General features: G+C 36.4%; 1 long non-coding RNA gene across 1 annotated transcript; it reads right to left on the reverse strand.

The window, feature by feature from the left end:
- Nucleotides 1–1,242: 1,242 nt before the first annotated feature.
- On the reverse strand, nt 1,243–24,770 carry LOC129149331 (uncharacterized). Its single transcript, XR_008556251.1, has 3 exons — nt 24,711–24,770; nt 1,924–1,987; nt 1,243–1,315 (listed from the first exon to the last, which is right to left on the reverse strand). It is a non-coding gene; the product is annotated as an uncharacterized LOC129149331 (long non-coding RNA).
- Nucleotides 24,771–26,656: the final 1,886 nt, after the last annotated feature.

Consider the following 26,656-nt stretch of genomic DNA (forward strand, 5'->3'; position numbering starts at 1 on the left):
ATCAGGGGAGAGCGCTACTAGGACTCTCCATTCGTCATTCAATGATGTTATTTGCTTTGTTTTAATAAAAGATCATTTCCTTGAGAACAAAATAATATTCACAATATTTAGCTATTAGTTTAAGTTTTATTTCCAGACAGATATTTGATCTTTTCTAAGCCTTTCAATCTCCCTCTACCACTACTTCACATTCCAAGAGCAGTTAATAATCTATCTGTGAAGGGTTTATAGAAAACATTAAATGCAGGGGTGGACAAAAGTAGGCTTACAATTATAATACAAATAATATAATAATTAATAAATAATAATATAAGAATAAACTGTTTCACATAGTAAAATCCTACTTTCGCCTGTCCCTGTACATCCCTCAGAGCAAGTTCACTTGCATAGCATTTACTAGACTTGTTCTGACTGATGAATATCCCTGTGTAGCTCATTTTACTTAGTTTGGAAATTCTGTTTCTTTTCTCCTCCTGTAGTATCTCATTGATTATACAATTTACAGCTCTAATGCTTCTGAGGCACATAATTTTCCAGATCTTACTTGTAGGCAATTGTTCCCATGACATGGTTTGTATCAGTAAACTAGCAAATATTTCATCCGACTTTGCATGGATGGCTCGATGTTCTCTTGCCTGTCTTTCATTAGAAAATTTTCTTTCAGCATCAGGGCAGTGCCTCAGGTGTCACCTTTTCATAGTGGTTTTCCCCTGGGTTATGAATATATTCAACTAATACAAACAGAAACTGTGTCTCCAATGAAGATAATACTAACTTACTCTAACTCAAGTATCTCTATTCAAGTAACACATTTCATCAAGGTCCATTTACATGTTATGAATCAAGAAAGAAAGAAACATTCATTAGTCACTTGAGTTATTATGAACCTGGTCAATCATCTCTGTGACCATTTTTCCTCCAAAGACGATACATTTTGTGTCTTAACTCTAGAAGTGTCTGTAATGCACATGCATTGAAGTGAGATCTGCTTCTTTTAAAACTCTTATGCTTAGATTCAGGGCTTGTGTGAATGAAGAGTGTAGGGCTGTGAATAACAGAGCCTCCCCTAAATGGTTGGTTAAACATGATAGCCGTTTACTTCTCATTCTGGGGAATCTGGATGTGAACAGCCCATGGCTGGTTTATAATTCTTGGCAGTCATATGGAACCCAGCCTGCTTCCAGCTTTCTGTTCTGCCACTGCCAGGGATAGGCCCTCCATCTCATGGACCGAGAATGATTTCCAGCCATCATCTCCATGCAGGGTCAGCTATATAATTCCCGGGCCATGGTGCGAAATGAAAATATGGGACTCCCTTTTTCAAAAACAGGGAAAAGATGTAGTTAAAGATACTAGAAGATAAAGCCACTCCTATCTTATGCAGTTTCTCAGTTTGTTAAGAAAATTTTATTTATTTATAATTAATGTTTTCCTAAATAAAAAACATCAATTTTTACCAATCACCTTGATATTATACAATGTTAGTTGTAAGTGCAAATATAAAAGTATTTCACTCATATATGTTGTTACCTAAGACACCACTACTATTTCATAACTCATACATCCAGAACGGTGGAGACACTTTTGTTTCATTTTTTATGCATGCACAGTCTACTACCACTCTCTATCTTCACCTTAATGGATGCTAAGGGAAGTCTGAAAGGAAAAGGATGATGGGTTGCCTTATTTCCCATCCCTTCCAGGTTACTGTTTCCAGCATAAGTATTTGGCTAATACAAGGAAGTGATGCAGCTAAGAAAGACCATGACAAGGTTCCCTGGCCCTTTATGCATCTTAGAATCCCATCACCTTCTCCCTAAGTTTAAAGCAAGTTCTTCTTGAAATACAAAGTGTGGTCTCTTGCAACTGGCAGTATTGCCGGCTTTTTCAGTCAAACCTGTAACATGTTTACTTTGTACTCACTTTGCATCTCACTGAACTTTGTCACATGGTCCACTGGATCCTCTCCTCACAGGGACTTGAGATGCTACAAGGAGGAAACAATGAGCATCTGAAACACATACTGCATGCATCTCCTTGGATCACACACATCTCCACGGACCCTCAGGGCTTCAATTACAGAACATATGCTCAAAGATAAAATTAAGGATTTCTGGAGGGCTACAGCAAGGCAGTTAGATGTGGGTCCCTTCTGAGCATCAGGTCCTATCTAATCACGCTGTTTGAATGGCCGTGAAGTGGGTCATGTCTCCTTGTTCTCATTTTGAGGAGGTTGAAGGAAGGAGAAGGAGATGGGGCAAAGAACCTCCATCATTTCTCTTTGAAGGAGATTTCCCAGACACGGTCACCTTACACTTCGATTCAATCCCAGTAGCCAGAACGTTGATATGAGGCTGAAACTAACTGTAAGGAAACATAGTCATTACTGTAGGCAGACATGGGCTCAGTGGAGGCCACTGTGCTAACAAGTGCCTGACTTGGGATTCAAACCCCCCTCTGACAGGCCCCAGAGGAAGAGCTTCATGCACTCCACTGCACTGCCTTCCACCCCATCCATCCCCTGGTTTTCTCTGAGTGAGAGCTGAAACAGCAGGCATCCCCTGCTTCTTCAACATCCCCTGGAAACGGGCATGTTTGGGTGACTCCATTTTTCTTTCGCAGCTTTGTGCATGTTCAGAAATGGTAGGAACGTGCAGTGAATGTTGATTTGGGGGTTACAAGTAAGTTTTAGCAAGTAGGTGTATTTGAAAAAAAGGAATCTGAAAATAATGAGGATCCACTGTATTAACTTTTAAAACAAATATAAAATAAGATACATAATCATTTTGATTATGTCCAATGTTAACACAATTATAAACATCATCTGCATTTAAATACAAACATGAGTAAATATTTTAACTTTTTGAAAATGTCTCATCAATTAGGAAGGTGTCTGCTTTACATTTTCCTTTTTCCAATCTCTCATTTTTTCTTTCCCTCTTTTATTTCCACTCATGTACACATGCACCAGGATTATATGTCTCCAGCACATCTATGCCTTCCTTAATTAAATGTCAGGCAAGACTCAAATGGATCTGTTTGGTGCATGTTCTTGACGTGATAGTCAGTAGTGATGAGTTCTATGGAAGGAAAGGTATGTGAGATGATAGTGTCTCATGGGAGATCTCACCTGATGCTGAGGGTGAGGAAGTGTGGTAAGAAATACTTCATTTGAAGGATGAGTAGGAGTTAACTAGGGACAAAAAGAGGAGAAAAGTGGGCTCCAAATAATTGGAACAACATAGAAAAGACCCTCTAGTGGTATCAGCCTAAATGTAAAAAGTGAAGAAAGAAGCAGAGTGATAGTGAACATAGAGAACTGGAGATCTGGGCAGGGACTAGGACATGTAGGTCTTTATGGAAGGAGTGATGAAAAATCAATCTGTGTATTGAGGGTGTCAAGGTCAGCTAGGTATATTTAAAGGACAAAGAGTATGCTATGTGCATTAGTAATCAAAGAATCGCAAGAGTATATTTGGAAGAATTAGTTAGAAGGTTACTTCATTAGATCAAAGAAGGGATGATGGTATCTTGTATTAAGAACAGGTGGGAGAAATGAAGAGAATATTTAGTACATATAGTTGATTTGTATATAATTTTATTATGTTACCACTTGAGTGAAATGTAAGGATCATTCAGAAGAAAAATACTTTTGGGTGATTACTTGAATGTATAGACAAGATGTAATTTCTATATTTTACAACTACCTAATGTATCCAGATAATCAAATGTATAAATAATAGTTATTGCCCTCAACAGAATATCTATAATATCAGGGGTATTGGCCATTTATGGTACTGATATATGATGGGGGTGAGGAGGAGTCTATGGAGGTAAAGCAATACTGCTACCAGAAGCTAGTCCCAATTGAGATCAGTTTTTAAAAATATAAAATGAAAGTTCTATGAATGTCATATATATGTGTCTAAATGTGTCCATCCTTATATATCATCTGGCAGAATTCAAAGTTAGTGAATGTTTCAGTCAATTATCAATAATGTGCTATAATAAAAAAGATTGGGAATTATTATCTTAGCTGCCAACTGGTATACTGTTTTTTAATATTAAAAGAACAACCATAGCCGTAGCCAGTGTGGCTCATCTGGTCAGCCCAAGCACTGAAGGGGCTGCTGGTTCAATTCCCAGTCAGGGCACATGCCCAGGTTGCTGTCTCCATACCCAACCCAGTAGGGGGCATGCCTGAGGCAGCCGCACTATGTTTCGCTCTCACATCTGTTTCTCTCTCTCTTTCTCCCTCTCCCTTCCTCTCTCTCTCAAATAAATTTTTTAAAATCTTAAAAAATGAACAACCATAAAATTATAGAAGTTTTATAGCCAGATTTTTCTCCAGATCATTTAGGATTATTTTCTTTCAAGTATTACAAAGCCCACTGGCATAAGACCACCATGTGAACCTTGACAGTTCCTTTCAGATTATTAATATTTCCTGTGTTTTCCTAGCAGGAGATTTAACACCCTGAACGCTATGGCAGACATTGTCTCAGCTTACTTTTCTCCACACTCTTTGTGCAGTGACCATGAACTCATTCCATCCAAGATCGTACAATAGAGAATAACTCAGCTATGGTGTTTCAGCAAATTGTTACTTAAAGGTTGGATTTTTGTGGTGAACCATGACAACATTTTCTCTTTAAAATGGAAATACAAGAAGATGTCTGATTCATTCTACAAACAAAAGCACACTGTATCCCAGCGTATCTAGCATATATTCTCTTTATAGGCAAAGAAAAAACATGGCACGTTACTGTATGCAGCTGGTTCCTAAATCATACCAAAATTCTTCCTGTCTACTCCCAAAGATGTACATTTGCCTGTAAAGAAAATAGCAGGTAACATGACTATAAATAAAGACCATACAAGAACTCATATTGAAGGCAGAAACTAATGAAATCTAGGGAAAATGACCATTGTTTGAGTGAAGTGGGAAAATTAAGACCTCTCTATGAATTTACTATGTACATAGCTATCAAACTTCAGGCATATCATGGCTTCTTTGGAAAAGACAATAATGCTGGGGAAAATAGAAGGCAGCAGGAAAAACAAGGAAGATCAAATATGAGATGAATTGACTCCATAAAAGAAGTCATGGGCATAAGTCTACAGGAGCTGAGCAAGGCTGTTGAGAATAGGACATTGTGGACATCACTCATTCACATGGTCATCAGGAATCAGAGCTGATTCAAGAGCAACTAACACACACATTTGCATTTGAGAATGAGATAGGAGACCTACCAGGTGATCATGCGTTGGGATAGGACTGGTTGAGTAGCCTTTGAAATTTCTAGTTGAGAAGGCTTGAACCTGAGGTACTAATGCCCTAAAAAACTATCTTGTTGTCACAAGATGATTTGTTCAATCTCTTTATAGAAGAGTGTGGCAAGTGATTGTCTGCATAAATAGCTAGAAGTTAGAAATTATGGTGAGAAAGATAGCAAGGAATGACTTTCCCTTTTTACAGGACAGTTCTCAGCTTCCCTTCTCCTTCAATCTGCAAATGATAGCTACAACCTTTGAATTATCAGACTTGTGGGAAATGATTTGGCATTAGACATTATTCTTCTGTGTCCATATTTCAGACTATTTTCTACTATTGTATTTTGCCTATTAAACACCCCAACATTTGATTTATGCTTTCCAGAAATTTATGCAAATCTCACATTTGTTGATGCACTTTTTCCTATATTCTTTATGGTTTGGAATTATGACATTTGCATTTTTTTTACCATCTTTCCAATTATTTTAGAAGGGAGAAGAAAAATGAAGCATTTAGTCTACCATGCCTATCATCTTAAAATGGTGCTATTCTATTTTATGGCAAAAGCAAAACATTTATGATTAAACAATGTAACTAAAAGTTAGCAGTGTAATTTAGTTTACAGAAAAACTTGTACTTGCACAACCAAAGTTCTTCAAATAATTCTCCCAAGTAGATAATTTTATATAAATTAATTAATAAACTATGAAGAAGGACTCAAACCCGTAGCTTCTAAATCCCATGCCATTTCTTCTAGTTGGTGATGTTTAATATTCCATTCAAAGCAAATAAGCAAATAAAATAACTTTCTATTTTAGCATCTCACTAAGTTTGTAGAGGGGACAATAAATAGTGGCTGAATTAAATTAAATTAGATACAAAGATTCAATATTGATTCTCTGAGCCTAAGTAATCAGAGAAGAACTCATGAAGATCTCCATGCTAAAAGCTGTAAACATATAAACCCTTGAAAGAACTGCCTGCTCAGGAGCAGAAGACTAGAGTAAGAAAAATCAATAAATTAATTGGAAACACACACACACACACACACATACACACTTACTCACTGCAAGTATTTTTTGCAAGATCTAAATCTGGCTCATCTCTATTTCCACAATATGGTATACATTTAATCTATTCTTCAAGATGTAAATTATTAGATAAGGCAACTCTACACACTCTTTCAACTCCCCCAAAGTTGCTCTTCAAGAGAATAACAAAATATAATAAGGCTTGGGGAGATGTAAAGGTCATGAGTTGATGGATGGCCTGAAACTCATTATTCACATTTAATGTAAAGGGGAAAGAAATAGGAAATGCATAGAATTTTGGGAATTTATAGGATAAATTGTCACAAGGTACTGGAAATAGATGAAAGAAAGATGAATAAAGAATATGAATGTAGATAATAGTCAATGTGCTATTTATCAACTATGTTTAAAATATTGCAGAGGAATATTAAGAAAGTAGATTGCTTGGGAGACAGTGTTGATGAAATAGAAAAACAAAAAACAGAACTGGACTTCACATCTAACCATATGTATTTAAAAACCAGTTCTCCTGTTTGCTAATTATTTGATTCTGAGTAAGAGACATCTTAACTGTTCTGCATCCAATATCCACTCTGTATCATAACAGGAATTATAGAACCTTCCTATTATCAGTGTGAAAGTAAAATGTAAGATTGTATGAAAGAAATATATAAAATACTAGAGGCCTGGTGCACGAGATTTGTGCACTAGGGCAGTGGGTCTCTCAGCCCAGCCTGCGCCCTCTTGCAGTCCAGGAGCCCTCGATAGCAGGCCTAAGCTGTCAGTCGGACATCCTTAATGCTGTAGCGGAGGCAGGAGAGGCTCCCGCCACCATCGCTGTGCTCAACAGCTGTGAGCACTGAGCCTGGGTTCTGGCTGAGCAGCATTCTCCCTGTGAGAGCACACTGACCACCAGGGGGCAGCTCCTGCATTGAGTGTTTGCCCCCTGGTGGTCAGTGCACGTTATAGTGACCAGTTGTTCTGGCCGTTCAGTCAATTTGCATATTATCCTTTTATTATATAGGATTATGCATTCTCTAAATTCCATTCTCACTTGTGAAATATGGCCTGGATTGATCTCATGCTTGACTCTTGGCCAAATCATAAAACTATGGAACAAACAGTTCCTAGTCTGTCAACATTGTTTAGCAGTAATAGTAAAATTTATGATTAGTATCTGGTTTCCATGGAGCCTTGGGGTGGGAAGAGTCTAACAGTTAGAGTTGGGAACATGGATAGAATGTGCCCACGTACCCAGCTCACTAAAAAAGAATCTCAGCACAGGGAAATTTGGGCTTCCTGATATGAAATTTGCTAATGGTTGAAGGCCAGATGGCGATATGCATACTTTTTTATCTGGCCCAGTGGTAGGAGGGTCAACTGCACCTGAGATTTCTGGAGTCTTCCCAAAGCATAGCCTTAGTTGTTGTGTTCTTTACCCTTTGCCTATAACAAAAGAGATCTGCAGGTAAAATTATTTGAGTCTTTTGTGTCCTCACAGCAATCCAACACTTAAAGTGATTAGTATATAATTAACACAATCCTGATAAATGTCTTGCTTTAAAAAAAATGTTTTTCTGGCACATATTTACAGTATAACTTGCCACATCTGCCTGAGTGCACATGGAGATTAAACATTAAGCCAGGAAACAAAACTAAATTATTTCTACCCATCAGCAATATCTAAAAGAAAATACAAATAATTAAACAAAAATAATATACTTCACAACAATTTCCAAATGGTTCTGTGCCTTGTAATCTTATTTTTAGTATTTTATGAAGTCATTAAGAAAATTAATAACTCTTGGACATATAACAAGGTCATAAAATTAAGCCATTATTTCACAAATGATTATTGGTCTCTTATACTCATCAAGGCACTGTGCAAATTTCTGAGATCAAGCAGATATCCCTATGATTATTGAATCTGCAGTTTAGCAGAAGAGACTGAGAGTAAACAAATAAATTATAAATAAACATATTAAATTATTTATATGAAGTAAAATAGTGTTCTGAGAGGGAATACTAGTGGAAAGTGGCATTAATTTTTCATGATCACTATCTAGAAGCTGTCTCTGAGGAAATGGTGTCTTAATGACAACTAGTAGAATGAGGAGAAGTTAGCAAAAAAAAAAAAAAAGAAAGAAAGAAAAGAGCAAAAAAAAAAAAAAAAAAAGAAAGAAAGAAAAGATTGGGAAGCTGGGAGAGAACATTCCAGGCAGGATAAAGAGCATGTGCAAAAAGCATATTCAAAATCTGTGAGTTAAAATGAGTTGGGAGTGTCCTGAGAACTGGTCCAAGCCCAGTATAGTAGGTCCTCAAAGAGCAAGCAGAAGAATGGTTCTCAGTGTATGATCGGATATAATTGTAAAAAGAGATGTAAAGAAACTAAAATATTTAAAACAGAGGATGGCTATATATTATTTATTATTTAAAAATTCCATTTTTGTTGCTAGGAAGAGAATGGGTAGGTGTGTAAATATTTATGAAAAAAGAAGTTTGGAAACCAGTAGAGGCTCCTCAGAAACTCTACTAGTAGATGAGAAACAATGTTGATTAGGATCTGAGTGAGGACAATGCAGATGGAAAGATATGGAGGAATTCAAGGTACATTTGGAGGTTAAGCATTGAAAATGTGGAAATGGTTGAGTTGAGGGAAATAAAAGTATGTGGTTGTGCCTGGGTGTGGAGGGGATATGTAAAAGATAGAGGTTTATGAAATTTAAGATTGATATTCCTGTGAAATTTTCAAGGAGATCAAGAATTTAGTTTGTGTACAAAGCAAAATTTCAAAGAAAACTATAAGGTGCACATGGGTCAGATTCCTTAGCAAAGGGTACAGGATGTTACAAGGAGAAGACTTTGGAAGACAAGAGAAGAATCTTTTCAGAACAAGAAAGGGCTCCGTAATCTCGAGTGCTGTGATCTTCGGTGCTGTAAATATGGAAACCTCTGCAGCGTCAGGCTTGAAAATATCTGCAAAAGCTTAAATCAAGACCAGATCATAAAAGACAAACATGTCAACCTGCTTCTCACTAGAACAGAGAACAGGAAAGTTGTTCCCAGATGAGCAGCCCCAGGCAGGTGAGAGTAGGAAGATGAAGTGGTGGAACCCTCACTTCACATTTTTCATAGCATATTTGACTCTCCAAGATTATTCCCACCACCTCGCCCGCCTGCCAAAGGAGGAACTGAAGATAAACTGAAGACAGTCGGTCATTCTCCGGCTCCAACACCGTTTCAGGCTTGTTTCAAGTTTAGCTCCTCTGCATTCAACTTTCTCATAGCTTCAACCTGATAGTTCTTAGACAGAACTGGGTCTAGGAACCAGTTCTATCAACATTTGCAATGCACTACAAGTCATGAGAGTTAGCACCATCCCCATTTCCTCTGCCCTGGTGCAGGTCACCGCCAGGTCAATGTGTTGCCTGCCTTCCCTTCTTCCCATCACTCCCCCCGACAGAGCACTATGGGACACCCACAGTGTAATGGTACAGGTCAACCAAATGAAGGCAGATAAGGGGTTACCACACAGTGAAACACATGATGCTCTCACTTATGTTTCCCACATGTGAAATCTGTCCTTTCAAGACCTGACTTAGTGCACATGCTTGTATTGTTTAAGTCATAACATTCTCCACTCCTTAGCTCTTTCTTTTCTCGGTTTTGAAACTAGCATAAGGATGTCATAATGCACCATATGTACATTATTACCCTCGCTGTAGGTGTCTATTGATAATATGCATTCTTCTATGACTCTAGAATGCAGCAGATATATTGTGGTTAGGATATAATCTCCTTGTAACTGAGAAAAATACTGTAAAAAGCTTTTATACTATTTATCTACCGATTAATGTTTCCTGTGTTTTAAAAGACATGTTACCCAGCAGCAGATCAATGGTACAAAACGTTTAATTAAAGTCAGTCATAGCCTGCTGACAAGAAATGACCTTACCTTCAACTCAACGGTGGGACCAAAAGCATCTATTGTTTTCACTTTAAAGGAATTCAATGAAGAATATTATTTTTTGGCTCAATTCAAAAAGCGCTTATTGAGGGCTTATTATATGCAAGCATATTTTTTTGGCTAGGCATTGGGGAGTTTCAAACATGAATATATAAGTACTATGTCTATAAGAAGCCCTGGCTGTCCAGACAAGCATTTGCCACCAGCTGTCACACCAGAGCAAGTGATATGATAGAGAGAAGAGAGTCATGTTGAAAATGTGGTGAGAAGATTTCAGGGATGCTTTCACTAGCAAGTTACATTTTAGAGGAAATATGAAAAAATAATTATATTTCAAATAGTAGAAAACAGAGAGGAAACGTGCAGTCAAGCAAGTGAAACTCTCTGGTACATTGCAGGGCTGAGCGCATGACTGAGCTTTGATTACTTACCAAACCTTTTCCTTCTGGACATCCTGGTCTCAGGAATGACAGCACCCTTGAGGAATCTTTCCAAGTCACAAAGTTGACAAGCCTCCTTTATTTCTCATTTTAAATTATTTTCCCACAAATGTTCTGTCACCAAACCCTGTCAATTTTATCTTTAAATATTTGTCCAATTTACCCCTTCCTTTTAAACCTCACTCTCTGCCACGACCTAGCCTCAGACAATTCTAAGTCCTTGTTAGTGTTACTTAAAACAGCCTGTTAATCAATCTCCCCGTCTTTAATCCACTTCCAGCCACAATTTATCTTCAGCATTTGAGCCAGAATGAACTTTAAATTGCAAATATAACTGTCATTATCCTACTCAGAATCCTTTAATGACTTCCTAATGCCTTCAAGGCTCTGTTTCAAACTCTATTATGCTAGGAAAGGCCCTTCATGATTCCACCCCAGCTTCATGTTTTCCAAGGGCAGTGTTTTGCTATCTAAACTAGAGCTCTTCATCCTCTCTCTCTCTCTCTCTTTCTCTCCATTGAACCAGAACATCATCACTTCACTTAGATGGCTCTTGTTCTTTTAAGATTTACTTGTTCCTCATAGACAGTCCCTTTTCTGGTAGGTTGAAGCTCTAGGTGACCTCTGAAACCTATGCCTAACTTATATGCTCCTCCTATGGTCACCACAGCACACTTTGCATATCTGCCATAGCACTTACTGCATTGTACATTTATAATTGTCCAATTATTGCTTATTACTTGGTTGTCATAATTAACTTGATAGCATTGTCATATCATGTTTTTATTTACTTTTTTACCCCTAGCACTTCATCTGTTATCCATACATGGTAAATGTGAAGCTTCTTAAGTATTAAAGAAAGAATCAGTGAAAAAATAAAGGGATGGAAGTGGACATTTTTGTTTGTTTTCACCATTTCACCCAGGTTGGCTCACCTCAATTGTATGAAGGTGCCCAATCTCTCCCACATTATTTAGACTGAGTTCCTATCACTCTCAGCCAATCGTGCAGTTCCATTTTTTTTTTTTATGTCAGTGATTTATTTAGAGGTCTAGGCAATATGAGGTAATGTCTCCTGGGGAGTTTTTGAGAAAGATTTCATGCTCTTAATTAGGAAAATAGAGTCCTTTTTTGTGAGGTAGAGTTTTGCCTTTACCACATCACTCCTGGAAAGATGATAGTCACCCCAAAATGAGGTACACCAGCCTGAGGCCAAGGTCATGTACTCAGAATGGCCGAGTAAAGGGATTCAAAGAAACTGCAATCTTGATGGTATTAAATTGCTGAATGAACTATTCTAGGTCATCCACTGCTGAGAATTCTTGTTTTGTAAGGTAGTAAATTATCTATTGTTCATTCTAGTTGAGATATAATTTTATTTTCCTTGCAGCAATAATTATTAATTGACAATTATATTGAATTATTCAAAGTAATGAAATTAAAGATCACATTTAATTGATGTTTTACTTTTTTTTGTTGGAATCACAAATGGAACTGTCCAAATATTATGGTAACCTTAAGTTTTCTCAAAATTTAGTCAAATTACTTGAAAGTTAAATAAAACAAAGTTCATATAACATATGAAATGCCAGTGTATGAAGTGTAGAGAATTAAACTTATATAACTGATAAATGTGTGATACATTAAGATTTGATAGAAGTTTCAAATAAATATTTGGAGAAACATGATCTTAATCCAGGCTTCTCACAGAATATTCACGTTGAGCTGTACTCCATTCCCTCACCTCACTAAAAATGAGCTTAGTTTAAAATTAGATATCACAAAGCAATCAAAGGTAGTATGGCTCAAGAAATATAAGTTTCCAAAGATTAAGCAATTATTGAGTATGTCATTCCATTTTTATTATTATTACCTATGTAATAAATATTACATAAATTTCATATTCTAACTAGGGCGAAAGGAAGAAATATTTAATACACAATAATAATTATTTAAAGTAAATTTCCTCTATAAATGAATTACTGCATATATAATGTTAAGCATAAACATTAACTTCATTTTCTAGAACAGAAATATATTAATATAGCTGATCATGAATTGGGGGAATATTATTTTCCAGACAATAAGGAAACTTATCTAATAATCATTGTAACAAAATAATCACCTTTAAAATACTAATGATTTTATAGTCATATGCTGAGTGAGTTCAGAAAATATAAGGATAATGTTGTAGGCTACAGGAAACATTAATAGCCAAAAGATAAATTAAATTTAGTTTTGTCTACCTATAAAACCTATGCGTTCTCTATCTATATGCCACCTCCTACTATCAGGTTTGGAATCCATTATTTGGTGAGATCAGTAAGGAATGATTTTATCCCCCCTTCACAGAAATGTTTTTTGCATATACTTTAGTAAGAGTGTAAACCAGTATGGTTTATTGCAAAAGTACTTTTACATGCATGAAAGCACAGAGTTATTTTTGGAATAAATACCCATTTGGCCTGGAGAAAAGCAAAACATTAAGTGTTGATTTAAAAATATAGTAAGACATGGGGAAATATGAAATACTACACAACAATTTAATTTAATAGTCATCATTATTTCAAGTGTGCAAGAGTAAAGATAGCTAGTATATTTACCCTAGACCAAATATTTAACTTTCTGTTTCCTAAGATGTTCTCCCATGATAAGATAGTAAACGTTACACGAAATTTAAATTAAAACAAAAACAAAAACAGGGTTTGCTACAAAGCAAGCGTTTCTGCAACATAGATTTTCCATAAAACAATGGAAACTGCACATGCTGAATTTATAACTTGAGTTATATTGGGTTATAGTTTGGTTGTACTTGAATGGCTGCAAATCAAAATGTGATTATGTAGACAACTGTTTCAGTATTGCAGAGAGAGCCCATACATTTACCTTGATTTATATATAGTAAAGAAGGGTTTTCCTTTCAACGTATCTGAAATTTTGGTGAATTTATAGGGAATAAAAAATGAGTGGGGATGGAGGTAGAAGGCAGTAAAACTGTAGAATTCCAGCTTAGACTTCACATTCTGCAGTGACCAATAGGGGAATTAATGAGATTCCTGTGGAAGCTCTCTCTTCACATGTGAAAATCAGTCACCGAATAATCAGTGATTCACCATCGATTATTTGCTGATTTTCCATGATAGTAAATATAGAAGGAAGAGTAAGCCTAAATAAATAAATAAATATGTCACTTATGAATATATTGAGATTGATATGGCTGTGAAATATCAATGGGAAGACATACAAGGAGATCCAATGGTGAAAGTTTTCAGGATCTCACAGCCAGTTTTAGTGCCTATGGGTTTGTAGTTCTATTTTTATTTAGCCCCATTATAAAATGCATTTTGTTTAACCTGCCCTGCTTAAAGCTTGGGCCATGCATTCAAGATTATTGCTTTTGAAATCTGTCCACAAATCATAATCAATTAGACTTTTATTTTAGAATATAATCCTGAGCCTCTTCCCAGATAATTGGTTTTGGTAGGTCTGATACATAGTAAGCGCTCAATAAATATTAATGAATCGATGAAGTGGGATATACTGGATGAATGGAAGAACAAATGAATGAATAAAATGACATAGTATCTTCATATGTATTCATACCCTTATGCATAATTGTTTCTTAACATCGGTATATAAACTAAGAGCTATTTTTTGCACATGTGCTTTAGCCTTTTATTCAGTAAAAAAGAAAATTGTTATTGCTTTCTTTCATGTGTGTGTTATAAGTTGAACCAGAGAATCTCCCAACATGACCAAGTATTGAAACTACCAACACTATTTACATTCAGAGATAGCATCATTACAGCTGTAACCTGGAGATGTCAGCTTTCCGATTGGCAAAATGTTGTGATGCAAGCCCTCACTCAACTAATCTCTCTTCATGCACCATAATTGATGAGTTCATAGATAGATTCCCCTCACTTTTTTCTCCCAAAATTATCAACAATAAAGGCAACGAAAACATTTAAAGTTCCAAATATTCCTAAATGAATTTTATCCCCTCTTGGTCAATACTTTCTTTGCTTAGCACTTCTTTTTAGTGGCACATCTGACACTGGATGTCTGACCTCTGCTGCTCTAATAGTTGTTAATGGAAACCTCACCTCATGCAAAGATAAAATGAATTTTGGGCAGCTGTAAGAGATTATGAAGAGTAAGACCAATCTTAGTTGGAATAAGAAGAAAAGAAGGCATCTGTACCTTAAACTACTCAGCTGGTTTTCATTATACATCAAGCCTACATTTATTACAAAGAGGGTAGCCAAGAGACAGACATTGACAGGTCTCTGCACTTCGAATGAGAAGGGCAGTGCTTGATAAATTCTACTTTTAATTTTTACTTCAGTTCAGATGACTCTGAAATCTATTTGAATTAGGTGGCATATATCTGAGAGACAAACTCAAGAAGATCTCTACATTTGTTCTTATCTGATTTGTTTGCCCCTTATTTTATCTTGAGTACAGTGAAATCTTAGTTCTTCCAACTCATTAAAAGAAATGAGTGGTTCTATAAATCCCTAACATTTTATAAATAAAGCTCACTAAATTGGTTTTATGATATGCTTTATACATTTATATTTAACATGGTTTTGTTTGATGTATTGAGCATCAATACATCAATAGTATGCCCAAAGAGACTATGCACATAGTCCTGACATAGGAACATCTATATTAGTCTAATTTCCACAAGTAGAGAGCAATTACATTAGAATCCTTAGGATCGTGTGTTCTTTTCTTTTGTAATGTTGAAGCTATATGTTTAAATGTTGGTGAGAGAAATAAAGTGCTGGTTCTTGTGATATAACAAGTTTCTAAAAGCCCTAATATAACTGTAGGTCTAGAATAGGAAATAATGTTGTAGAACTGTGATTTTAAGACAATCTTTGTGAGTTCTGCTAGGGTGTGTTTCATTATCTCCTCATATCTCAATGACTCCTTAGGAATTTTCTTCCTACAGACTTTTACTTAATAATTTAAATAGATTTATATGTTATTCTAACTAGTGTTCTTAATTTAATAATAATGTCTTTCTAATTTCTCCTTTTTTATTGCATGTACTTCTAGGTGCTGTGCTTTTTTTAAAAAAAAAATTCTAGTCAAAGCATATTTTGGTGTTTTAAGACTGGTTATTTTAATATATTTCTATCATGGGAGTGGTCTATGCAGTATTATAAGGTAACTGTTTTTCTTAACTTAATATCTCTTAGCTGCCACAAAACTGCTTCTTGAGAATATTACGGCAGGAATTTTTTTTTTTTTTGCTACCTTTGACATGTTTTGTTTCTCTAAAACTAGTCAGAGGGTCAAAGGGTTTATTTGACATCGCCCATTTGCCTCATTTTTGCTTCTCATAACTTCAGAAATATGTTTGCTTCTCATAACTTCAGAAATGTTTGACTTTTGACATCATCTTTATAAGTCTCCACTTATATTTCTACAGGATGATGTTTGCATGAATTTACTTGCTTTTACCAGCCCTCATTAATAATCTAGACATCCTATCTAATAAAAAAGTAATATGCAAATTGACCATCACTCCAACACCCAAGATGGCTGCCCCCATGTGGTCAAAGATGGCTGCCCGCTTGTGGACACAAGGTGGCCGCCACAAGATAGCCAGCAGGGGAGGGCAGTTGGGAGGGATCAGGCCAGCAGGGGAGGACAGTTAGGAGGGACCAGGCCTGCAAGGGAGGGCAGTTTGGGGTGATCAAGTCTGCAGGGGAGGGCAGTTAGGGGTGACCAGGCCGGCAGAGGAGGGAAGTTGGGGGCGTCTGGGCCTGCAAGGAAGGGCAGTTGGGGGGGACCCAGCCCTGTAGGGGAGAGCAGTTGGGGGGACCAGACCTGCAGGGGAGGGCAGTTAGGGGTGACCAGGCCTGGAGGGGAGGGCAGTTAGGCATCAATTAGGCTGTCAGGGGAGTGGTTAGGGCAGGGGTCCTCAAACTTTTTAAACAGGGGGCCAGTTCACTGTCCCTCAGACCATTGGAGGGCCGAACTATAGTTTAAAAACAACTATGAACAAATTCCTATGCACACTGCACATATCTTATTTTGAAGTAAAAATCAAAATGGCAAAAACACCCGCATGTGGCCCGCGGGCTGTAGTTTGAGGACGCCTGGGTTAGGGGGTGATCAGGCTGGCAGGCAGAAGCAGTTAGGCGCAATCAGGAAGGCAGGCAGTTGGGAACCAGCAGTCCTGGATTGTGAGAGGGATATCCGACTGCCTGTTTAGGCCCAATCCTACCAGGATTGGGCTTAAATGGGCAGTTGGATATCCCTCGAGGGGTCCCAGATTGGAGAGGGTGCAGGCTGGGCTGAGGGACACACCCCCCATGCACAAATTTTGTGCACTGGGCCTCTAGTATTTTATAGTTTTGTTAAAAATGGAGTTTGAATATTTGTTTTCTTTTTTTGTTTAGATTATTTCTATGGAAAAAGATAATGTCTAAGGTTCCACAGACATATACATACTGAGGGTCTCAGATTGGTATTCACTGATTAACTGATGCTTATATGGAAATGAAGGAAGTTGACATTCCAATTTTTATTTTTTTTATTTTCTCCACTAAGCAAAAGTCAGGAAATTTTTTACAGAACCAAAATATAGAACTAATATTATTTCCAGCATTTAAAAAGCAGTAAGTTACTTTTTTTTAATATTTAAGGATTTTTTAGATTGTTTCATGACCAGCTACAAATCAGTCTCAAAACATGAGCTGAAGTTCCTAAACCTGGCTGCCTCACTATAAAGTTTTGCAATGAATCTTACTTTGTAATGTGATTAAAGAGCTGATGCATCAGATTCATTTAGAAAATTTTGTCTAGAAAGGCAGAATCAGATTAAATGAGGTCTGACCAACCCATTTAATCTACTTTAGTATGACTTCATCTTCCATGTGAGTCACCAGGTTCAGCAATTGGCAATAAAGATTATCAAATGAATATAAACTACCAAATAAGTTAAGATCATGTGCTTATTAATTTATTAATCCACTCATTAGCTATTTGTTGTGTTTATTCATTCAACACATAATTTATGTGACCCACTGTATTATTGATTGAGATACTCATAACCCTACCCTTGAAGAGTTTACAATGTATGGAGGGAGGGTGGATAACTGAAAATATGATATGTTTTAAAAATATATATTCCTATGAGTGTATAAACTATTTTTTTCTTCCAAACTTCATTCTTACATTTTATGAGTAGATGAAATTAATAACTTTTGTTTAAATCCTTTCCTTTTGTTGGACTGAAAAACTAACAATAAAATAAAAATTGTGGAAAACTGTAATATTCAAAAATAATTTGATCCAAACAAGCTAGAATTTTAAACAAGTTTTGATAAGGGATAGTTTCCTATTATTTTTATGTTTTGGTCAACCTTTCACTATTTCCTATTCTTAATATTTATAACTTCCAAAAACATGACTCAATTTTCTAAACAAAATTTTTGGAAATTTTATATATGAATGAGTAATATTTATAGGTAAACTACTTAAAGAAGTATCAATTTAATATTAAGGGTTTTATTATTTATTTTTACTTTTTTCTATAAAAGTCTATCTTTTTTATAGAAAACTACTCATAAATATAACAGAAACATGTTTTAAAATTAGGTTTATTCGGCTGTTGTAAAATGGTTTATAGGCTAACCCAATTGTATTAGTGGTATGATTATCAATAATACACAGTAATTACAATTTATTGAGTATATACTCTATGCCAAGCATTATACTAAGCACTCAACATTTATTGTCCTTGTTTAAACTCCATGTGAGATAGGAAATGCGATGTTACCCATTTGTGGAAGAGAAACAGGATTGTTAACGATGCTTTGATTGTTCCAGATGATGCAGTTTAGAGGAAGAGCCATTATTTCAATCCAGATTGTCTGACTCTAGACTTTGCCCACCTAAATACTGTGCTACACCACTTATTACCATTACCCTTACCTGCCCATGTGAATCCAACCAAAAGTGCACTCTCTTACAGGAAATTGAACATATTTACTGTCACTTTCTGAACAGAGGAGGAGTTATCGCCTGTTATCAACCCTCAGCAATTGCACCCAGTTTCCTATATCAGAATGCATTCATGACCTCAGCACCCACCTGCTTGGGTGTGGCACATGGCGGTATGAATGACGTCTTTATCAGTGGCTTTTTACAAAACTGAGGGTTGGCTGTGTCGTCCTCAACTTTCCTTTCCACATTATGTGAAGGGTGTCAGAGAATAACTTGAATAGCATATCAAGCTTGACTATGATTCTGAAAATTTTTAGGACACAGTTGTTTTCAGTGAAAATGAGTCAGAATTGGGACAGATTCTCTTTCAACATGTCTGTCTTCCAGTATCATTGCCTGGTTCTTTATCAGTGTATTTATTCTCAATATTTAGTGTGGGAGTTAGGAGTCTAATTAATATAGTTTCTTAGCTTCCTTAGTGGAAAATGGCTTAAGTAATATTAACTTTTTTAACCACAAATATCTTTTTTATTTTTTATTTTAACTAACATATATTTTAAATACACAGATAAAATATTTTTAGAATTAGGTTTATTTTCTGTTTTCTAAGCGAAGACTGTCTTAACAAGAGTTCATCTTTAGGATTTCCCCCATATGTGTGAATTCTTTTCACTTACTCAAAAACTACACTCTAACACCACAAAAAGAAAAAAAATGTAACAGTTACTGAAAATAATCACTCACATAGCTACGATACTCTACATAGTTCTACTATTTCCTTTAACAAATATTGACTCACCACCTACAAAATGCCAGAAACTATATTTTATAATGTAGCTATAATATAAACAAAAACTTACAGAGCCCCAATTTCATGGAGATTAGAGTCTGTCAGAAGACAGATATCAACCCACACTTTAAAAAAAATAATTTTTATATTGATGCCAATACAGTCTGCTAAGGAGTGGTTAGAATAGGAAGTATTTAAGTGTGAAAATAAAAAAAGTCAGGGGAAGCTTTCTGCTAAGTCTTGAGTGAACTGAGGTCTGAAGAAGAAATGGCAGGTACTTGGGTGATGTGGGAACTGGCTTTTCCAGAAGAAGCAGGGGCAGGAGTGCTCTGTGGGATGTGTGGGGAGGACTGCAGGAGGTTCAGCAGGCACAGGACCAAGTGCAAGACGAGAGGAGATGATAGCAAGGCAGAACAAGGTGCTGTTTGGTGTAAAACTAGCTGGAATACTAGAAAAGGGCCAGACCCTCCAGGATGTCCTAGGCTAAACGTTGGATTGATTCTGAGAAATGAGAAGTGATTCAAAGTCTTTGAGCAAGTGGTATGTGGGAAAGTAGGGGCATGGGCATAATCAGAATTGTATTTAAAATCCTCCTCCTCCTTGAAGAAGGAACTTGAGAGCAGGACAGGAGTAGAGATGGGTAGATTCCCTGCAGTAGTCCTGGCAAGAGATGAGATGTTTTAATCTAGGATAGTTCCCTGAGTGATGGGTTCAAGAGATAATTAGCAGGCCACCTGGCAGGACCTGATCTGTGTTGGGGGGAGAGGGAGTGAAGGAGAGGGAAGACTAAAGAAAACCCAACTACTGTAGTCAGAGGATGGTGATAAATTGTGTGACAGGATAATCAACCAGAACAATGATTGCCTTTTGTTTTCATTTGTAGAATTTGAAGAAAGCATGCTACCTTAGGTCCAACCTAGCTTTCTGGGTCTGGGCTTTGTTTTTCTAGGACAGTGGTCGGCAAACTGTGGCTTGCAAGCCACATGTGGCTCTTTGGCCCCTTGAGTGTGGCTCTTCCACAAAATATCACATGCAGGCGCACACGTACAGTGCGATTGAAACTTCATGGCCCATGCGCAGAAGTCGGTTTTCGGCTCTCAAAATAAATTTCAATCGTTGTACTGTTGATATTTGGCTCTGTTGACTAATGAGTTTGCTGACCACTGTTCTAGGAGAAGATTAATAGCCTGTGTTATATCCAAAGCTGGCGTCGCACTAACAGATAGTTTGTCCACAAGGGAACGATAAATGCTTGAAGGAAGGGGCAGAACTACATGATCATATTTCTTGAATCACGATAGAGAGCAGGCAGGCTTCAGGAGGGGTGGACACCTGTGTTCTGCACCCAGGAAGGGTCCTACGAACATAATTGCCCCAACTATTTGGAGGGGTGGTTTCTCAAAAAGGGACAGTAAACTACATAAAGGAATTTTAAGAGCTGAGGAGGAGATCCTGGCAGAAAGTGGATCAGAACAGCAAACTGTGCCTTTATATAAACCATGTATTTTTGAAAATAAGCAATTCCAAGGTAACCACACTTGGCTCAAGTCCTGATGAATTGCCCCAAGATTCTTTTTCTTTTTCTTTTAATATATTTTATTGATTTTTTACAGAGAGGAAGGGAGAGGGATAGAGAGTTAGACATCGATGAGAGAGAAACATCGATCAGCTGCCTCCTGCACGCCCCCTACTGGGGATGTGCCCGCAACCAAGGTACATGCCCTTGACTGGAATCGAACATGGGACCCTTCACTCCGCAGGCCGACGCTCTATCCACTGAGCCACACCGGCTAAGGCTGCCCCAAGATTCTTAAGATTCACATTTCTTTGTAAGAGAGGGACAGAGACTCTCTATTCCACAATGACTTAGAATTAATTCCCAGCCAGCCCTGGTAAGAATAGGCTCAGCCAGACTTGCTTTAATGTAGAAAAACCTATTCCTGTAACTCAAATGTCATGCAACAAATATTTATAGGTCACTATAGAATGACATTTAATGAGTCTGTTTCTAGTTAGTAATAGATTCTTTTGTAATTGGCTTTCTAAGAACTAGTCTCCTTATAACCCCCTCCCCCCACTGCCCCTCGTTATAATATGAGAAGGGATCTGAGGCAAGTGACTTGTGGCCAAAAACAGTGCTTTAGCTGGCATTTCACTGTTAAACAAAAATAACAGATTAACAGGTTTCAACAAGCAGAATATAAGTCTCAATTTTTGGAGAGACAAAGCACTGAGCAAATGGAAAAAGATGCTATTAGCATTAATAAGTACCTGGGGCAAGATATACTGCAAAGCATATTAGAGAAAAAAAAAAAAAACTTCTTAGGAATATTGTTTAGGAAAACGCTGTACTTTAAATTCAAGTTTGAGCAAAAGTAGATTAAGAAACAGTGAAATATCTCTCAATCAAGTGAACTGAACGTCACCTAGAAGTTGACTGTCCTCAGTAAGGAAGGGCAACGTGCCTTGAGCGCCTCATGTCTTAGTCTGGGCATTTCTCACACTCTTCCCCTTGATATTTGTAACCCTGGCCTCATGCTCTCTCTCGGCTCGGCTCAGGTATTCTCACCTGGAAGAAAAATTTCATCCCTGACCTCCTTAAGGAGTTTAACTTCACCACATTTGTTATGTATTTATGTACAGGACATCATGGCATATACCATCTTTCCTCGGCTACTCATTTTAATTTTATTTTTGTTGTTTCTTATTTGCATTCTACTTTTGATAGATTATTATATACCCTTAAAATCACTTTATAACATGTTAAATCCTTTAAACGAAAGCAGATATTTTTTAAAAATGTTACGTAAATGACCTTGCACCCAACTTGTGTGTCTCTTCTGCAGTTTCCAAGCACATTTCTGTGTGTTGATTTCAATAGAACCTTGGAGTAAACCAAGAGCAGGGTGCCCAGAAAAAGTGTGTCTAAGACATTCCTTGAATATATCTCAACCCAAATTTGTGTCCGGTAGAGACAATTGCCATATGCTTCCACTGGGCATTCCCAGGGTTACCCTTAATGAATATATCTTGTTGCCTAACATTTGCAGTGGCTCATGTGTAACTGATGGAGCTTCTCAAGATGCCAGATGTGCCATCTGTGTTAGTTCAGGTTGTGAAAATCCATTTATTTAATGTTCGACATGGTCACTGGTTTGGAGACCTTTCATGTGGGTTTGAATTCAATGCCAGTTTGGTCTGAGTCTCTGTCTGCCAGTCTCTGAAAGAACCTGGTGGCCTTACTTTGTTTATATAATTTGTCACATCAAACATTACTGAAAGGACTAATTTAAAGGAATCAGAATACATGGAAAACTTTTAGCTCCATGCTACATATTGTTATCTACAGACTTTTTTTGTATTCTCATAGTTTTAGTAATTGACCAAATTGACTCATATTTTAGTTTTGATTTATGCTTCAATATCTCAATAATAATTAAGCAAAAACACACAATTCACAAGTGAAACACTGGTAGGCCCCTTTGCTGCATAAGTATATGCCCAGACAAAGCAACATCTCTGTCTTGTCTCATCTCCTCTCTTCTTCTCTCTTTTCCTCTCGTCTTTCTTCATCCCTCCTTCCCTCTCGCACTCACCCACATTTTCCTTCCAAAATCAGAAGTTGGATTTTCCTCTTTAGGCATGGAGAAAGTTTAGTTGCATTGCTTAAAATTGTTCTGGATTTTTATGTTTAAAACAAGATGAGCAATAGTATTTCTACCTCATTTTCTTTCCTAAAACCATTCAAGGAAAAGAAATAATTTTACAATTCAAACCACAAACTACAAAGAATAGCTGTCAAATACATGAAAAAGAGACCCAAGAAAGGGACAATTCAAAGGGAACATATATCTCTATCTATCTTTGGCAGGACAAAGTTTTCCAGAAGTATGTCTCATAGCCCCAGTGTCCTCTGATACATGTTTCTTGGAACCATAACCTAGGCATAAGTATCAACTACAGAAGTGTCCCTAGGTACCAGACCACAAAAGAAATATACCAGGGGAGGAGAGATGAAACAAGTATAGAGGAAGTATGGAGTCAACGGGTGGAGTGGAGAAATAGTAGATGCTAACTAGCTTTTGAGAAATTGATCACAGATAGCTGAAGGGGAATAAATGATCGCTAAGTCATCACACACACACACACACACACACACACACACACACACACACACACGCGCGCGCGCGCGCGCGCACCCACACACAGCTATGGTGCTGACTTTTGTGAGATAAGCCAGTTTTCTGCTCACCCCAAAGCATGGACGTTGTGGAAAACTTGCTCACTGGCAATGACTGCATAGAAAATACAATTAAGATCCCATAAGAGATTATTAAGACTCCAAACATGGTCTGAAGCTTTCTTTAATCCCAGCTAACTTTTGTGGCCAACCTACATACTATTTTTTTTTTTAAAGTGCTGTCTCCAATAGGAATCTTATTTGAAACGTTAGTGATCAGAAAGAGACCAAAAGGAAGCTGTTGTTGGCTATGTGATAAAATAGACATGTTCATCCACTCTCTTGATTACAACAATAAAAGGAAACCGGATAAAATATTGTTCAAGTATTTTAACTGCATTGTTGTGTTGACCAAAATAGGAAGATATTAGATGTAAACCCTTAATTATCCATATGTGCATTACATATAAGCAGAACCAATAACAATTCAAAGACAAAAATTGACAGTTTAAAAACAAGTGATAAAGGATTATAATAGCCACAACTGAATGCTGCTTTCAGGAGTCCTGTATTAGGACTAGGCCAATGAAAGGTTGAAAGTTAAAGGATGTACCTAAGTCAGGTGGAAGCCTTACTGTCAAAATATGTATATCAATCTTTTAAAATTCTTCCATCAACTCTAAATACAGAGAAATTTGCACAATGAAGTTTTATGCAAGATTTGTCCAATAAAGAAAAGCTGTGGGATTATGCTAAAGGGATTTTCCACTGAATGGAATCAGGAGAAGCTTAACATTAAACTTTCCGTTTAGCATGAGCAGTGTAACTGAAGACATGGTTTTAAAAATCCGTTAAGTTACTTCGGAAAAAGGCAGTAAACACGGGTTCTGGAGACTAAAGAACTCTATTTGGCAATATAAACCATTAGTGATACTATTTCCATTAAACTACATGAATTTGTTCTACCTCTTTTCTTATGAAACACTATTTACACAAAGTTGTTTTGCTTTACTCCTAAACATACTCGAAAAGATTGGCTGTAAAAATGAATACTCTTACCTGTAGCAATTTGCATTGGAAGAAGTCACACGTCAGCATCTCTTAAAGTGCAACTTATTTTCTGATGGTTTCACCAAAGTGGATTCATTACAGTAATGATCCTATATTAGGATCTTCAAAAAATCAGGAGAAAATGATGGGGAAATGGTTTTTTAACAAACATTATATGACCTTTAATTATCATAATGGCAAGCTATGCTGTTAAAATATTGCTGTTTCTTTCCTTTTTTAGAATTGATGATTTATCTGTTTTGGAAAGCTGGCATGCCATATGCAACATTTTAAATTAGGTCACCAGGATTATGGGAATTCTTTTCCCCCATAAAGCAGAATCTGGTTATCCCAGCAATGCATTTTCTCCAGAGCTTTTGTGTAAATGATTTGTCAGCTCACAGTTAGATGACTCTCAATAACACTAAGGATATTTAAACTTGTCTTAATTGGACCATAAAGTTTTGTAAGGTGCAAATGTTTTAAATTCTTGTTGTGATCCATAGTTGCCTATGGCCTGAATGAAACATCTCCAATATACCATTTTATGTCTGTTGCTTACTGTAAAACTTATTTTCACATGGTAAAAGTCCTAAATCTTACTTAATAGTCATTTTCTCCAGATGAAAATGTGTTTCCCAGAAATTTTATTTCTGGCACTCAAATGTCATTTCTATGTGATCAAAAAATAGTCTATTATATTGACTTGGCAAGAGATTAAGATGTTAATGGTTGGGACTTCATAATAGGACTTTGAAATTTTATTAAGGCCAGCGTATGGTGACATATTTTCATTCATGACCTGAGCAGTATATGGATACTAACCCAGTATATGGATACTAAACATAGTTATTATATTTAGATCTACATCACCTTTTTCCCTGCAGACCACAGGCAGGGAAGCTAAGCCACAAATGGTAAGCATTAAATCTTACACACAAATAAGAACTCAATGTGATATTGAACTATGGTCGATTGTGGTTTAGACATTTATATATACTTTAAAAAAAAAAAAAACACTTCCAGAGAATGAAACAATTTTTCTGCAGTTTAATAAAAGTTTCTTATTTCTTTCTATTTTCAATTTAAGTACACATTTATTCCATAGCATTACTAAATGATTTGTATCTAATTTAAGAACGAAGTCAATGTATGTGATTCTGATGCCCTTTGAAATGATATAAATAGTCATTTTCTTTATGTAACGATATGTTTGTAAGGTAATGATCTAATGAGAGACAACTGCTATCTTATAGGGTGTTGGATATCACATATGAATAATAAGTATATACATTAGAAGATTATTTTCCACTTGATGACATGATAATCCTAGATAAGTTTATTAGTATTCATGAAAAGTACATTATTTATCCTGATACATACAATTTATTTTTATATTTTTCATAAAATCCAAATATAAATATTAAAGTCAAAGAATTGGCTCAATGATTGATAATAAACCAGCAATACTTCATTTCTCATACTACATGATTTACTCATACCACTCTACATTTATTAATTGAATTAAAAAATAGAAGAGTGAAAAGGATTAGATTTCCCATAACTGTCACTGCACTAAACTGAAAAATATAGATTTACTCATCATCATTTTACCCTGTTGTATAACTTCCTGATGAGGACTCAGTGACTTTTCCAGTGTAAATTTAACCTTAACAGAGTTTTAGTTATTTGATTTTATTCAAGAAAAGTAACTAAATATATACATTAAGCCAAAAAATACACATATATGTGCTATGCAATCTATAACATAAAAGGTATCTGCCTTAATTAGCAATGCTATATCAATCTAGTGAGTTGAATTACTAATAAAATACCAGGTGCTATATATTTACTATAATTACATATTACTGACAATAAAAGAGAAACCAATGTAAGCTTAGGTAATCTAGGAAGGCTTCTGGGAAGAAGTAGACTGACCATGAAATAAAAAGAAG

Source organism: Eptesicus fuscus, chromosome 6 (assembly GCF_027574615.1).
Source record: "Eptesicus fuscus isolate TK198812 chromosome 6, DD_ASM_mEF_20220401, whole genome shotgun sequence".
In the NCBI taxonomy this organism is placed as follows: domain Eukaryota; kingdom Metazoa; phylum Chordata; class Mammalia; order Chiroptera; family Vespertilionidae; genus Eptesicus; species Eptesicus fuscus.